Consider the following 13391-nt stretch of genomic DNA (forward strand, 5'->3'; position numbering starts at 1 on the left):
AACCTAATTGGCCAAGGATGGGAAATTTGATGTTAATGATATATTAACACCCAAATATTTCATAATTATTGCATATAAGTGTAAGTTTTGTGACAACATGGATGACATGGGGGATCAGGCAGGCTACAACCAGCTGTGCTCAGGGCTTACTCTTGACTTTGTGCTCAGGGAGCACTATTGGTGAGACTTAGGGGACCATATTTGGTACCAGAGATTGGATTCAAGTTGCATGCAAGACGAGTGCAACATATAGCCCTTGGATGCTATCTTTTTGTTTCTGGTGTAGCTCAATTTATAGTAGGTTCTCAGTAGTTACTATTACCTTATTTTTAGACTTTGAGCTGATTTATCACTAGATTATAACATTGTGGAATTTCAGGGTATAGTTTATAGAAATTGATCTATTATTTTATTATTATTATTATTATTATTATTATTATTATTATTATTGCTTATTTGGGGGGCTACACCTTGTGATACTCAGGATTACTCCTGGTTTGGTACTCTGGGGCCATATGTGATGTTAGGGATTGAGGCTGCTGTATACAAGGCACGTATCTTACCTGCTGTATTGCCTCTCAGTCCCCTATTTCATTATTTTTATGAAAAGAAATTTAGAGTATAGCTTACATATTTATATGTGTATTAGATTCTCTGCACTCACACACCTTCAGAATTCCAGTGCTATTCTGGTGTCGTTCTGCCAGAAATGACCCCTCTAATGTATTTTGGTTTTTTATGGTGGTGGGGATTGAATGTCATACATACAAGGCTATACCACTGAACTGTATACCTAGCCCCATAAAAATCCCTACTTCTCAACTCTTACCCTAGTAACCAGCCTGGTTTTCAATAAGTCTAGTAGTTTTGTTGTTGTTTTTTTTTTCCCAGTTTATTTAGTTTTTTTTTTTAATTCCATAGATGAATGAAAGCATATGCTAAACAATTTAGTGTTCTTGAACTGAGCCAATCAGTGGAATAGTGTTTATTGAAATATATCCATTTACAACTCCTTATGTCCCTTAAAGAATAAAAAAGACAGGGAGCAATGCTGATAATTTTTGGAGGGTTAGGAATATCACTTAGGTGATATCATGTAAGGTCTTACGTTCAGCTCCCATTAACACATCCCTGACAGTTCCAAGTGTTGTCTGATGACCCTCTGGTACTCTAGCATTCATCTGAGCACTGTCAGGTGTGGCCCCTATTTTAAAAAAACTTAAAAAAATTTTGTCATTTTATTTATTTACTTTTTTGTAAAGTTGTTCATGATGATTTATTACAGACATTCAGTATTCAAACATCAATCTCCCCACCATTGTACCTTCCCACCTCCATTATTTTCAAATTTCCCAACCACCCCCTAAACCTGCCCTATAGCAGGTCCCCAATAATTTATTTTATATTGCTTGTTAAAAATAATTTGCTAAATGAATAATCAAAAATTGTTTCCTTAAAGGAAAGTTAGTGAAGACTGTTGGTATCTCACCATGAAGCCTACAACTTAAAGTTTGAAAGTTCAGTAAGGGATGGGATGTAGCTCAGCTGTAAAGTCCTTGATTGTGAGAACCATGGAGTTGATCCCTAGCACTACACATGCCCATACACACAGGATATTATTCCGCTGGGATCCAGTAGAAAGGCACTCTGGAAAGGCAGTGAGTCCGACAAAAGGCCTGACAATTGTAACTGACTGGAGGGTAGGTCGAGGCTGAACCCATGATAAAGGCAGGTCCTGAGTGAACTTGTAAATCAGACTTAAGTGGAACTGTATTTATTTTTTCTATTTGGGTCACACCTGGCAACACAGGGGTTATTCTGGCTCTGCACTCAGGAATTTCCCCTGGCAGTGCTCAGGAGACCATATGGGATGCTGGAAATCGAACCCGGGTTGGCCACGTGCAAGGCAAACGCCCTAGCCGCTGTGCTATTGCTCCAGCCCCCTGGAACTGTATTTTTTAGTATGTGGAGTCCCTGATGGTGTTTCAGCAGAAGTTGACATTGAAAGAGTTATTCAGTTCAAGGCATGTAGTTTGGCATTGGTATAGAAGATAAGTTGAGTCAGGGAGAGATCAGTTAGCTCTCCATATTCAGGGAGAGAGCACTCAGGTTGGAGTGTGTGCAAGACCCCACGTTTGGAGACCCTGCTTTGATTTCCAGCTCAGATGATTCCCTGAGCACTTCCAGTATGGCCCAGGAGCCCCCAGCAAAAACAGAAAGGAGTAAATAAAAATAATCTAGACTGAAAATAGAGTGGGACTTCATATGAGAAGTTCAGTTGTGATGCTTGTAAAGGCATTTTTTGTTTGTTTTCTTTGGGGCCATACCCAGCAGTCTCAGGGTTTAATCCTGACTCTGCACTCAGGATTCACTCCTGGCAGTGCTGGGGGACCATATGGGTTACTGGGGATCAAACCTGGGTTGACCATATGCAAAAGAAGCACGATACCTGCTGTACTATTGCTCCAGCCCCTCATTTTTTCATCCTGAACTATGGATAGTAATCTGATCACTTTTTTCCTCCTGTGCAAATGTAATTTTTATTAATTTACAGAGTTTAAATTGTTCATATAGAAGGAGAGAGATTGACATTAATATATAATATAGTAAACATTTTCCTGAAACCTTGGTTATTTTTTTTTTCTTTTTGGGTCACACCTGGCGATGCACAGGGGTTAGTCCTGGCTCTGCACTCAGGAATTACTCCTGGCGGTGCTCAGGGGACCATATGGGATGCTGGGAATTGAACCCGGATCGGCTGTGTGGAAGGCAAATGCCCGACCCGCTGTGCTATCGCTCCAGCCCCTGAAATCTTAGTTATTTAAAGCAATGTTTAGGATCAAAATAAAACTGTGTTAGAAATTTATCTGAACTCTGTGCACCTCCCTACCCCCTCAGCTAGATAGCAATAATTTTCTTATTTCTCCAGTTTTTTAGTTTCATCAAGCATTCTAACTTTGGGCCTCAATCTGATGCTTATTGGATTAGAGAAACTTTTATTTATCTTTGGGGATGCTGGGGACTTTGGGCCACACCTGGCTGTACTTAGGATTTATTCCTGACTCTGTGCTCAGAGACCACTTAGGGGACCATATGGAGTTCCAGGATGAAACCTGAGCTGGCCATGCGAGCCCAGATTAGAGAATATTAATATAATATTTTGTATGAAATGAGAGGGTAGATTTTTCACTTGTATCTTTTTGCTTGTTTTTGGGCTAAACTCAGCAGTGCTGGAGGGCTTCCTGCTGGCTCAGTGCTCAGGGGTCACTGCTGGTGGGGCTCAGGAGACATATATGGGGTGTTAGGGACCCAACCTGAGTCAGGCTAGTGCTTGGCAAGTACCTTCCCTGCTGTTTCATTTCTCCCACCCTACTTTTTTTTTTAACAGTGAACCACCGTGAGGTACAGTTACAGACTTACAAACTTCCATGCTTACATTTCAGTCATACAATGGTCAAGTATCCATCCCTCCACCAGTGCCCATTTTCCACCAACAATGGTACCAGCATCCCTCCCACCACCACCACCCCGTTCCCCCTCCCCCAACCCCGCCTCTCTCTCCTTTTGGGTGTTGTGGTTTGCAATAGAGGTATTGAGAGGTCATCATGTTCAGTCTAGTCTGCTTTCAGGGTTCGTCTCCCATCCCGAGCGGATCCTCCTAGCACCATTTACTTGGTGATCCCTTCTCTAACTGAACTGCCTTTTTGAGCCCCAGTATTTGAGGCCAGCTTCTAAGCTGTGGAGTAATCCTCCCAGTACTTATCTTTAATAATCTTGGGTGTTAGTCTCCCATTCTGTTATTTTATATTCCAAAATGAGTGCAATTTTTCTATGTTGGTCCCTCTCTTTCTGACTCATTTCGCTTAACATGATACTTTCCATGCTGATCTATCTATATGTGAATTTCATGACTTCATCTTTTCTAATAGCTGCATAGTATTCCATCATGTAGATATACCAGACTTTCTTTAGCCAGTCATCTGTTCTCGAGCACTTGGGTTTTTTCCAGATTCTGGCAATTGTAAACAGTGCTGCAGTGAACATACAAGTGCAGATGTCATTTCTACTATACTTTTTTGCATCTCCGAGATATATTCCCAGAAGTGGTATTGCTGGGTCAAATGCAAGCTCAATTTCTAATCTTTTGAGAATAGTCCGTATTGTTTTCCAAAATGGCTGAATCAGTCGGCACTCCCACCAGTAGTGAAGGAGAGTCCCGTTCTCCCCACATCCATGCCAACACCGGTTGCTTTTGTTCTTTTTCTCCCACCCCACTTTTAAACAAATATTTTATACATGTTTTCAGGAATATATATACACATATATATATGTATGTAAAAAATTTGATAAGAAGTATTGCTTTTAGAATCTCATTAGTCAAACCTCATGAAATTTCATGGGGCTGGAGCAGTAGCACAGCAGGTAGGGCATTTGCTTTGCACGTGGCCAACCCCGGTTCAATTCCCAGCATCCCATATGGTCCTCTGAGCACCGCCAGGAGTAATTCCTGAGTGCAGAGCCAGGAATGACCCCTGTGCATCGCCAGGTGTGACCCAAAACGCAAAAAAAAAAAAAAAAAAAAAAAAAAAAGTAAGGCAAACCTCATGAAATTTCTATTTTAATATCTATTTATTTTGTGATACTGAGACTGAACCCAGGTATTCACACATGCAAGGCAGGTACTCTACCACTAAGCCACATCCCCACCTTAAATTGCTACTTTAAAAAGGCAGAAGTTACTTTATTATTTTATTTTGGGTTTTTTTTTGGGGGGGAGGGAACACATCTAGTAATGGTCAGGGCTTACTCCAGTTCTGCACTCAGGAACTACATTATTGGCAGTGTTCAAGGGACAAATGGGGTACCAGGGATTGAACCCAGGTCAACTGCAAGTGCCTGCTGGCTGTACAATTTCTCTATTCAAAAACAAAGAAATAATTTTAAAGGCAAAAAGTGATAGAATATTGGCCCAGGTTGATTGCATTCCTACCCATAAGGATTTGGATATGCCAAAAACAGTAACAATAAGTCTCTCAATGAGACGTTACTAGTGCCCGCTCGAACAAATCGATGAGCAATGGGTCATCCCGTTGACGATGACAGTGACAGTGACAGATATATATATATATGTATATATATTTATGTACAGATATATATATATATTTAATGCCAGGGATTGAATGTGCAGTCTCTCATTCTTATGAAACAGGTACTCTTGTACTGAACTGTATCTCTGGCCCCATTAATATGTTTTTTTTTTTTAACATCGTGGTGGAATTTCTGAACCATGAGGTATATATTTTAGAATATGTTTTCTTATGGAAAATTGTAAACATATGTTAAAGTAGACAAAATAAAATAATGAAATTCTACTAGCCTCCAATAATAATCAGTATGGCCAGCCTCCCTCCTCCTCACCCATATTTTTTGGGAAACATCCAAACATGATGCCATTTGATTTGTAAATAATCTGTTTATGGAAAGGTAAAGTTCTCCCTCTTTGTGTGTGTGTGTGGGGGGGGGGTGTCTCCACACCCTGCTCTTCTCAGGGCTTACTCCTGGAGCTGAGCTCAAGGATCACTACTGATGGTGCTCAGGGGACCATATTGGGTGCTGGGGATTGAACCCAGGTCAGCCACATGCAAGGCAAATGCCTACCTGCTGTACTATCACTCCCATTGCTCCTCTGTTCTGTTTGGGGGCCACACCTGGCGATGCTCAGGGGTTACTCCTGGCTCTACACTCAGGAATTCCTCCTGGTGGTGTTTGGGGGACCATATGATATACTGGGGATTGAACGCTGGGCCCAGTGAATGCAAGGCAAGCATCTTACCCTTTGTACTATCTCTCCAGCCTCTGTACTTGAATGTAAGCTGCACAAGCCAATAGGCAAAATTTTTTTTTCTACTGTATTTGATGAGTTTGCCAATCTCATGTTTCTTGAATTGTAGGTTTACTTCTGAATTAACAAAAGGGGGTGTTAATTATAGAATGCTTTAGAATATTATGAAAGACAACACAGGACTAAGTAGAGAAAAATGTAATGAAGGATGTAGCAAACATACATTAAAAACCACATTTGTAGGGTCTTAGAGCCATAGTACAGTGTATAGGAAAATTGCATATGCACCCAGCTGATGCAGACTCATTATCTGATACCAAAATGTAGGCAAAAAATTTTGAGTAGAAAATAATTTCTAAGAGCAGAGAAACAGTCTTGGGGTTACAGAGATAGAAGAATCCTGGAGAACATCCCTATCTTTCCATTACCATCTTCCATAATTACATCCTAGCAGTGAGGCTTAGCTACATACAGAAGTAGATCAGATATAACATGATAGAAAACTGGCTTCCAGTTAGCTGAAACTCTAGGGATTGGTTTGTAGAGCCCCCAGAAACTAAAGAAAATCTATTGAAAAAGACATTTTCATCCACATTCTTTTCAACTTATGTTTGTTTAGGGGTTACCCCAAGCACCCAGGTGATTCTCAGGGCTTACTCCTGGCCAGGCCTGGGGCAACCCTATGTGAATCTGGGGATTGGTCGCTTACAAGGCAAGAGCCTTACTTACTGCACTTTCTCTGACCCACACTCCTGACAACTTTTTTTTTTTTTGGGGGAGTCACACCCGGCGATGCACAGGGGTTACTCCTGGCTCTGCACTCAGGAATTACTCCTGGCAGTGCTCGAGGGACCATATGGGATGCTGGGATTTGAACCCAGGTCAGCCGCTTGCAAGGCAAACGCCCTACCCACTATGCTGTCACTCCAGCCCCTCCTGACAACTTTTACTACACACATCTGACATGCAATCTCATATTCCACCATTGCCCAGAATCAGGGACAAGAGAAAAACAGAGAGACACAGATGCTCAGGTGTGGATTTCAGTAGAAAATGAAGTCCCTCCTTTGTTTCAGATGAGAAATTTAACATTGCAATTGCTTTGCCTCTGTAGGTAAATCTCTCTATTTACATTGGTTGTTTTTGTGTGTTTGTGTGTATGTGTGTGTGGGGGGGGGTGCAGGTATGGTGGGGTTGTCTTTTGTTTCTAGAAGTTTGCACTGCAGCACTGTAGTCCCATTGTTCATCGATTTGCTCAAGCAGGCACCAGAAATGTCTCCATTGTGAAACTTGTTGTTACTGTTTTTGGCATATCAAATACGCCATGGGTAGCTTGCCAGGCTCTACTGTGCAGGCAGGATACTCTTGGTAGCTTGCCAGGCTCTCCGAGAGGGATGGAGGAATCAAACCTGGGTTGGCCGCGTGCAAGGCAAACGCCCTACCCACTGTGCTATTTCTCCAAGAAATTTAACTATGGTATATCTTGATATGTATTGGTTTGGGCTTTTACCCTATTTAGGATTCTTTAAACTTACTGAATCTGTAAGTTGCTGTGTTTTGCCAAGTTCTAGAAATATTATTCCAATAAGTTTGGAAGCTTCATTTTCCCCCTGATGGCTCTGTTAGCCCTGCCCCCCCCCTTCTTCCTCCTCCTTCACCTCCCTCCTTCTCATCCCCCTCCTCCTCCTCCTTTCTTCCTCTTTTTTTTAAATCCAGGCTTTGAAAAAAATTGAGTCTCTCCTCATTTCCATGCTTTGTTTTCACTTAGATACTGTGTTTTCTAGTCCTGAAATTTCCATTTGACTTATTACATTTTTGATTTCTGTTTTGTTTTTTGGGCCATACCCAGTGGCGCTCAATGCTTACTCGTGTCCTCTGCCCAGGGATCACTCCTGATGGGGCTCTTATCTGGTGGGAGCCAACTCCTACTAGGTCTTCACTGGCACTTCCATCGTGAGAGTTGGGTGTACTCTGTGACACTGGCAAGGGTAGCATATAGATTCCCAACTTGACCTTTGATGGGAGATGGGTCCACAATTTGGGTCCATAAAACTCAAAAGTTTATGATATTTGGGTACAATAGCCTTTGTCTGGGTTATCCTTTTTCTTATGTTGTGACTAGGAAGAACAGGATTTTGTTTTCTTAGTTTGGTTTTGTGGGTATTTTGTGCCTGTTGGTACTTGTAGGTTACCAGTTTTATCAGAACATATTCTAGAATCTTTTTTTTGATTGTTGTTGGCTTTTTGACTCACACCCAGCGATGCACAGGGGTCACTCCTGGCTCTGCACTCAGGAATTACTCCTGGCGGTGCTCAGGGGACCATATGGGATGCTGGGAATTGAACCGGGGTTGACCATGTGCAAGGCAAAGGCCCTACCCGCTGTGCTATCGCTCCAGTTCCTCTAGAATCTTTAAGTCATGAAAGAAAACCTGTAGAACTCACTGTGGTGTCACTTAACTTGGATTACCTTGTTCTATGTTTAGAGTGCTCTTTGTTTATTTACTATTTATGGTATGCTTTTGTTTTACTGGTGAGAGGAATAGATAAATAGGCATCTGTTTCACCTCCCTTAATCGTGGCCCTGGAAACAATCCTTGGCACCACACTTGACCCCTAGCAAACATAAGTTGTAGAGACTGTGGATGAAAATATCTTTTTCAATAGATTTTCTTTAGTTTCTGGGGGACTCTACAAACCAATCCCAAAATCCCCAAGTACCATTTTTTAATTCTTAATTTTCTAGTTTTCATTATAATTCCCTTTTGGGGTCAGAGAGGTAGTATAGAAGTTAAGGTTTTTAACTTAACATCGCATGCAGTGAAGCCCGATTTGATCTTAGGCACCACATATGGTCCCCTTAGCATAGAGATAGGAGTAGCCCCTGAGTATCTCCAGGTGTGACACAGCACCCCACCCCACTAAAGTTCCCTTTTAGTCTGTTTTGCCACAGGCTTGATTGGGTATAATTTTATCACTGTGTCTCACTTTAAGGTCATTCAATTTTTTCAGTGAAATTGAAGTATATCACCTACATTAGAAATTTCAGATTTAATCTTTTAGTGTTTTGAGAAAGTAATATTTTTCTATATCCCATTTTATTAAAAATACATAAAATTATATATAAAATCTTTAGGTTTTATTTGCTTTCAGAGAAACGTCCCACTATGATTTATGTAACTAACGTTGTATATATTGATGAATTAAGAATAATACTTTATGCATGTTAAACTTATTTACTGTTCACCGCCTATTCTCTAAAGTGGATTGCATTCATTTCCTGTGTTTGATTCAAGTTGTCTGACTTACTATCTTATTTTATTCCTTTCAGGTTCCCTTCACAACTGCGTCAGGGAAGAAATTATAAGCTAAGAAATAACTAAATACTACTCAGAGGGATTTAGAAATAAGTGGGGTAAGTTTAAAATCTTAAAGCTTCTCAGAATTTTTTTAGTGAATTCCTGATTTGGGCCTGGTACGTGCCATGCATGAAGTCAGGCCTTGGGAAGAATAGCTTCACTTTTATTTTGCTCTTGGCCTAGAATGGTTTGTAAATCTTTTTGATTAGGAACTCTTTGGAAGGCTGCTTAAAGCTGTGATCCCTTTTCTAGACTTTCACATATTCAGTCAGAGTTGAGGCCTGGAGTATGTGGCCCTGGAAACAGTCCTTGGCACCACACCTCACTCCTAACCCCAGCACTGCCAGGTTTGGCCCTAGTTTCCTCGGAGCACTTCTGGCTTGAGCACCAACTGGTTGTGGCCCCCACAACAATAAAAATAAAATAGAAACAGAGCTGAACACAACCCCTCCATTCTGTAGTTTTAAGTACATTTTATGCACGATGTTTCTCCCTTAATTGTATAATAACTCCGAAGCCCAGTAGCTTGTATTCCGATTTTACAGTGGAGGACCGAGTGCTCACACCAGCACGTGACTGGCCTGGAACTGCAGAGCTGTCAGATGTAAGTCTCAGATTGAAGGCTCTCGCAGTGTCAGAATTCCTTCATTAGGTGATTCCTGTGCTTTTAGCTATTCATGTCACAGTGTTTCCTAATATGGTTGTGTGACCTTTTTCTCATTGCCAGCTAATGAGCGGGCCTATTGATCTGGCCTGTTCTCCTCCCCACCACACATCACACTGACAGTCCCCCAATGTCTCATAAGTTGGCATGTGCACACAGAGATTCGATTGGTTTCTTTGTACTTTGTACTTTGTACTAGGGTCTTCTAGCCACTTAATTTTATATGTTCATGTTCTCAATTGTAAATATTTAATGGTACTTTTTTTTTTGCAAATACGTTTATCCTTTTTACTTTATTATGATTTTAAAATACGTTAGAAAGGTTGCATTGTGGTACAGTGGGGCAGGCACTTGTTTTACACGCAGCTGACATGAATTCGATCTCTAACACCCCATATACTTCCCTGAGCCTGGCAGGAGTGATCTCTGAGCACATAGCCTGGAATCAGCCTGAGCACTGCTGAGTGTGGTCCAAAGACCATTAAGTAAATAAAAATAGAAGCATTTAGTATTCAGAGCTACCATTTCTCTATTTCTTCTTTTGTTAGTGTAGAAATATTAAAGATTTGCTCCATTCATGTGAATGCACTTATATTTATTCCTGCCCCCTCACCCTACCACCTTATTTTTCTTTGGGTGCTGAGAATTGAGCCCAGGGCAATCACATATGTAAGGCAAGTCAAGTGCTCTTCCCCTGAGCTACACACCTAACCATATTCACAGACTTTAAATTTTATTTATTTTTTGTTTGGGGGCCACATCCAGCAGTGACTCTGTGCTCAGGGATCACGCCTAGTGGGCGCAGGGGTACCATAGAGAGTGCTGAGGATGGAACCTAGGTCAGCCACATACACGTCCCCTGCTCGCTGTACTACCACTCTGGCCCTAAAATTAAGAATTAAGAACATTTTCTTTTTTTCAGTTGCTGTACTCTGCTTTCTTTGGGTCATAGCATCATTGTTAATATCATTGTTTTTGTTTGTTTGGTTTTTTACCTTCAGTGTTTTCCACCTTTGGTTTTCATCAAGTAGTTGGTGAGTCTTAACAATTCTTCTTTGCAATGTTTTCAAATGAAGGTCTAAATCACTAGTGAGTCAGCTTGAGTAGAGACCTAATTTCAATGAGATTCCACACCAGAAAAATCTGATTCATTATATCTTAGGTTTAGATCACCAAAACACTTAATATGTTACTATCTTTGAAGTTGTTAGAATGTGTAATGGTCATTATTCTTCTTTACAAAGCATTGCCTCTTCCACTGAATATCATCCCTGGCCTTAAGATTCCATAGATTAACTTTCAATTTGCCATATATTAAGTTGGAAATGAAGTTCTTTTTTCCATGCACTTGCAGGAACAAAATTAACAAGCTAGGCTCTGCTTTTCCTTTTAATAGACATTATTGCCATTATCTTTCTTCCTCCACATCCCATTCGTTGAGGGTTGGCCCTAAGCAGCTGTTACCTGTCTCTCAAAGCTCACCTTACGAGTTCTCTGCTAAGGACTTTCTGTATAGTACATGGTAGTCGGCAGAGTCATGCTGGTTGTCTTGTTCTTTGCTCCCCTTGTTCTGTGGGTACCTGCACTTCTAGGTCCTATTGCGTGAGGTGTTTAAGAAGAGGTAGTTTACTATCTTGAACTGAAAACCCACTGTTTTTGAGGGGCTGGGCACAAAACGCCTGGGGGGATGCGTTCTGGAAGACAGCCACCTTGCACAATGTCAACAGGAAGCAGAACAGAAGTCACTTCCCAAGGCAGGCTTCCTCATCCCAGCAGACATCCCTGGCCGATTACCTGGAGAGGACAGTGAGAGTATATCTTTGGTCTTACTTGCTTCTCCTCTCTTTCTCTCACTTCATTTATTCCAAAATTCTTTGGCCAAAATCTGTAATTTGAGGCTTTCATTTATACTTTTTCCGAGTTTTATACTCATTCTCCCCTAGTTTACTTGACTCATCTATAGCAGTCATATGCATAATGGGGTATCTGTTCTATAATATGGATAAAACTATAAGCTTGATCTTTCAGCACTGATTAGAAAAGATGTTAATGTTCAAAACAATTCATCTGATTTCTTGCAAAACCAAACTTTCAGGATTTAATCCCGTTGAAAGTCTTTCCTTTAACCCATAAGATTAGTACTAAAGATTTCTTTGCTGGGGGGGCTGGAGCGATAGCACAGAGGGTAGGGCGTTTGCCTTGCACGCAGCTGACCCAGGTTCGATTCCCCTGGAGTAACCCCTGAGCATCGCCGGGTGTGACCCAAAAAGCAAAATAAATAAATAAATAAAATAAAAATTTCTTTGTTGATTTCTGAACTTAAAGGAAATTGATGTTAGTCATAGAATAGTAAGGAAATCAAGGAAGGAAATGCAAATGGAAGAGCATTATTAATAACTTTTCGTAATCATTAGGAGCTCTCCTATCTCTAAATTCTTCTTTACGTAGTCCTTAGGCCCTTCTATAATTCAAAAGACCAGTGTTCCTGGCTCTGTACTTAGGAATCACTCCTTGTGGCACTCACAGGATGATACTGGATGCCAGGAATTGAATATGGGTCAGCCACATGTAAGGCAAAGGGTCTTACCCCATGTACTATGTCTCCAGCCCCTTTAATAGTTTTCATAAGCTGTAAAATAGTCCATATGTCTCTACATTTTCTTGTCTTCTTTAAATATGTTTAAACCAAGTTTTATAAAGTTTTAAAATGTGCCTTTAAAATATAGATATAAAGAGTCCTTTTTAACATTTCCCCCCACCCTACCACTGACAGTTTTGTAAATCATGGTTCCTAAATTAAAATTTAAAAAGAAGAGAAAATAAGAACAATATCCATATTGCAACTCAGTTTTTCTACCTTGTGACTCTTTCTTGTGCATTCCCATAGCTCTGTTTGTCTTGTCTAAAATTCTTTGTGTTTACTAGAGTGTGATCAGCTTGAGGGTAGAAACTCAGTATTGCTTGTTCTCATTTGCCTCAGTGTCTTAAATAGATCTGTCCTTTTGGGAGGCATGGAAAGAGCAACAGTTTCTGTATTCCTTCCTTCATTTTTTTTTTCTCCACAGTACAAGCATATTTTTTCATGTTTCATCTTATTTGTCTTTTGTCTCATCCCACTAAATGGGAAGTTCTGGGAAGATAGGAATTTTCTTTCTCTTCCTTTCTCTTTATTGTTATTGTTGCCATAAGCAGGGGTTACACACTTGTGATGCTGTCACACATCCGATTGTTGTTGGTTGGAGATCACATTTGTTGTGGTGCAGTGCCAGGGATCAGACCCTTGGCATCAGGCATGCAGAGTGGATTCTCCTACCGAGCCGCATCCCTGGGCTAAAGGTCAGGATGTCATCCCTTTTATAGTAGCCACGCCCAGTGGGGTTAAGGAGACCCAAGACCACTCCTGGCCGTGCTTAGCTGGTTATCCAGGTCGGGTTCAGTGGTCCAGTGCAGCAGTCTGAGGGCAGTGCATTGCTGCTTGGGCCTGTGGTGCTGGCAGCTACTAGGGGCACGTGATGGGGGTGCTCTG

General features: G+C 41.0%; 1 protein-coding gene across 11 annotated transcripts in view; it reads left to right on the plus strand.

Annotated features, from left to right (window-relative positions):
* The window catches only part of NCOA1 (nuclear receptor coactivator 1), a 216641-nt gene that overhangs the window by 59710 nt on the left and 143540 nt on the right, over positions 1-13391 (plus strand). For all 11 annotated transcript variants that reach the window (XM_055122558.1, XM_055122563.1, XM_055122564.1 and 8 more), the window contains exon 3: positions 9174-9257. The gene's annotated coding sequence lies outside the window, so the exon portion shown is untranslated. The remainder of the gene's footprint in view (positions 1-9173; positions 9258-13391) is intronic.

Source organism: Sorex araneus, chromosome X (genome assembly GCF_027595985.1).
Source record: "Sorex araneus isolate mSorAra2 chromosome X, mSorAra2.pri, whole genome shotgun sequence".
NCBI lineage: Eukaryota > Metazoa > Chordata > Mammalia > Eulipotyphla > Soricidae > Sorex > Sorex araneus.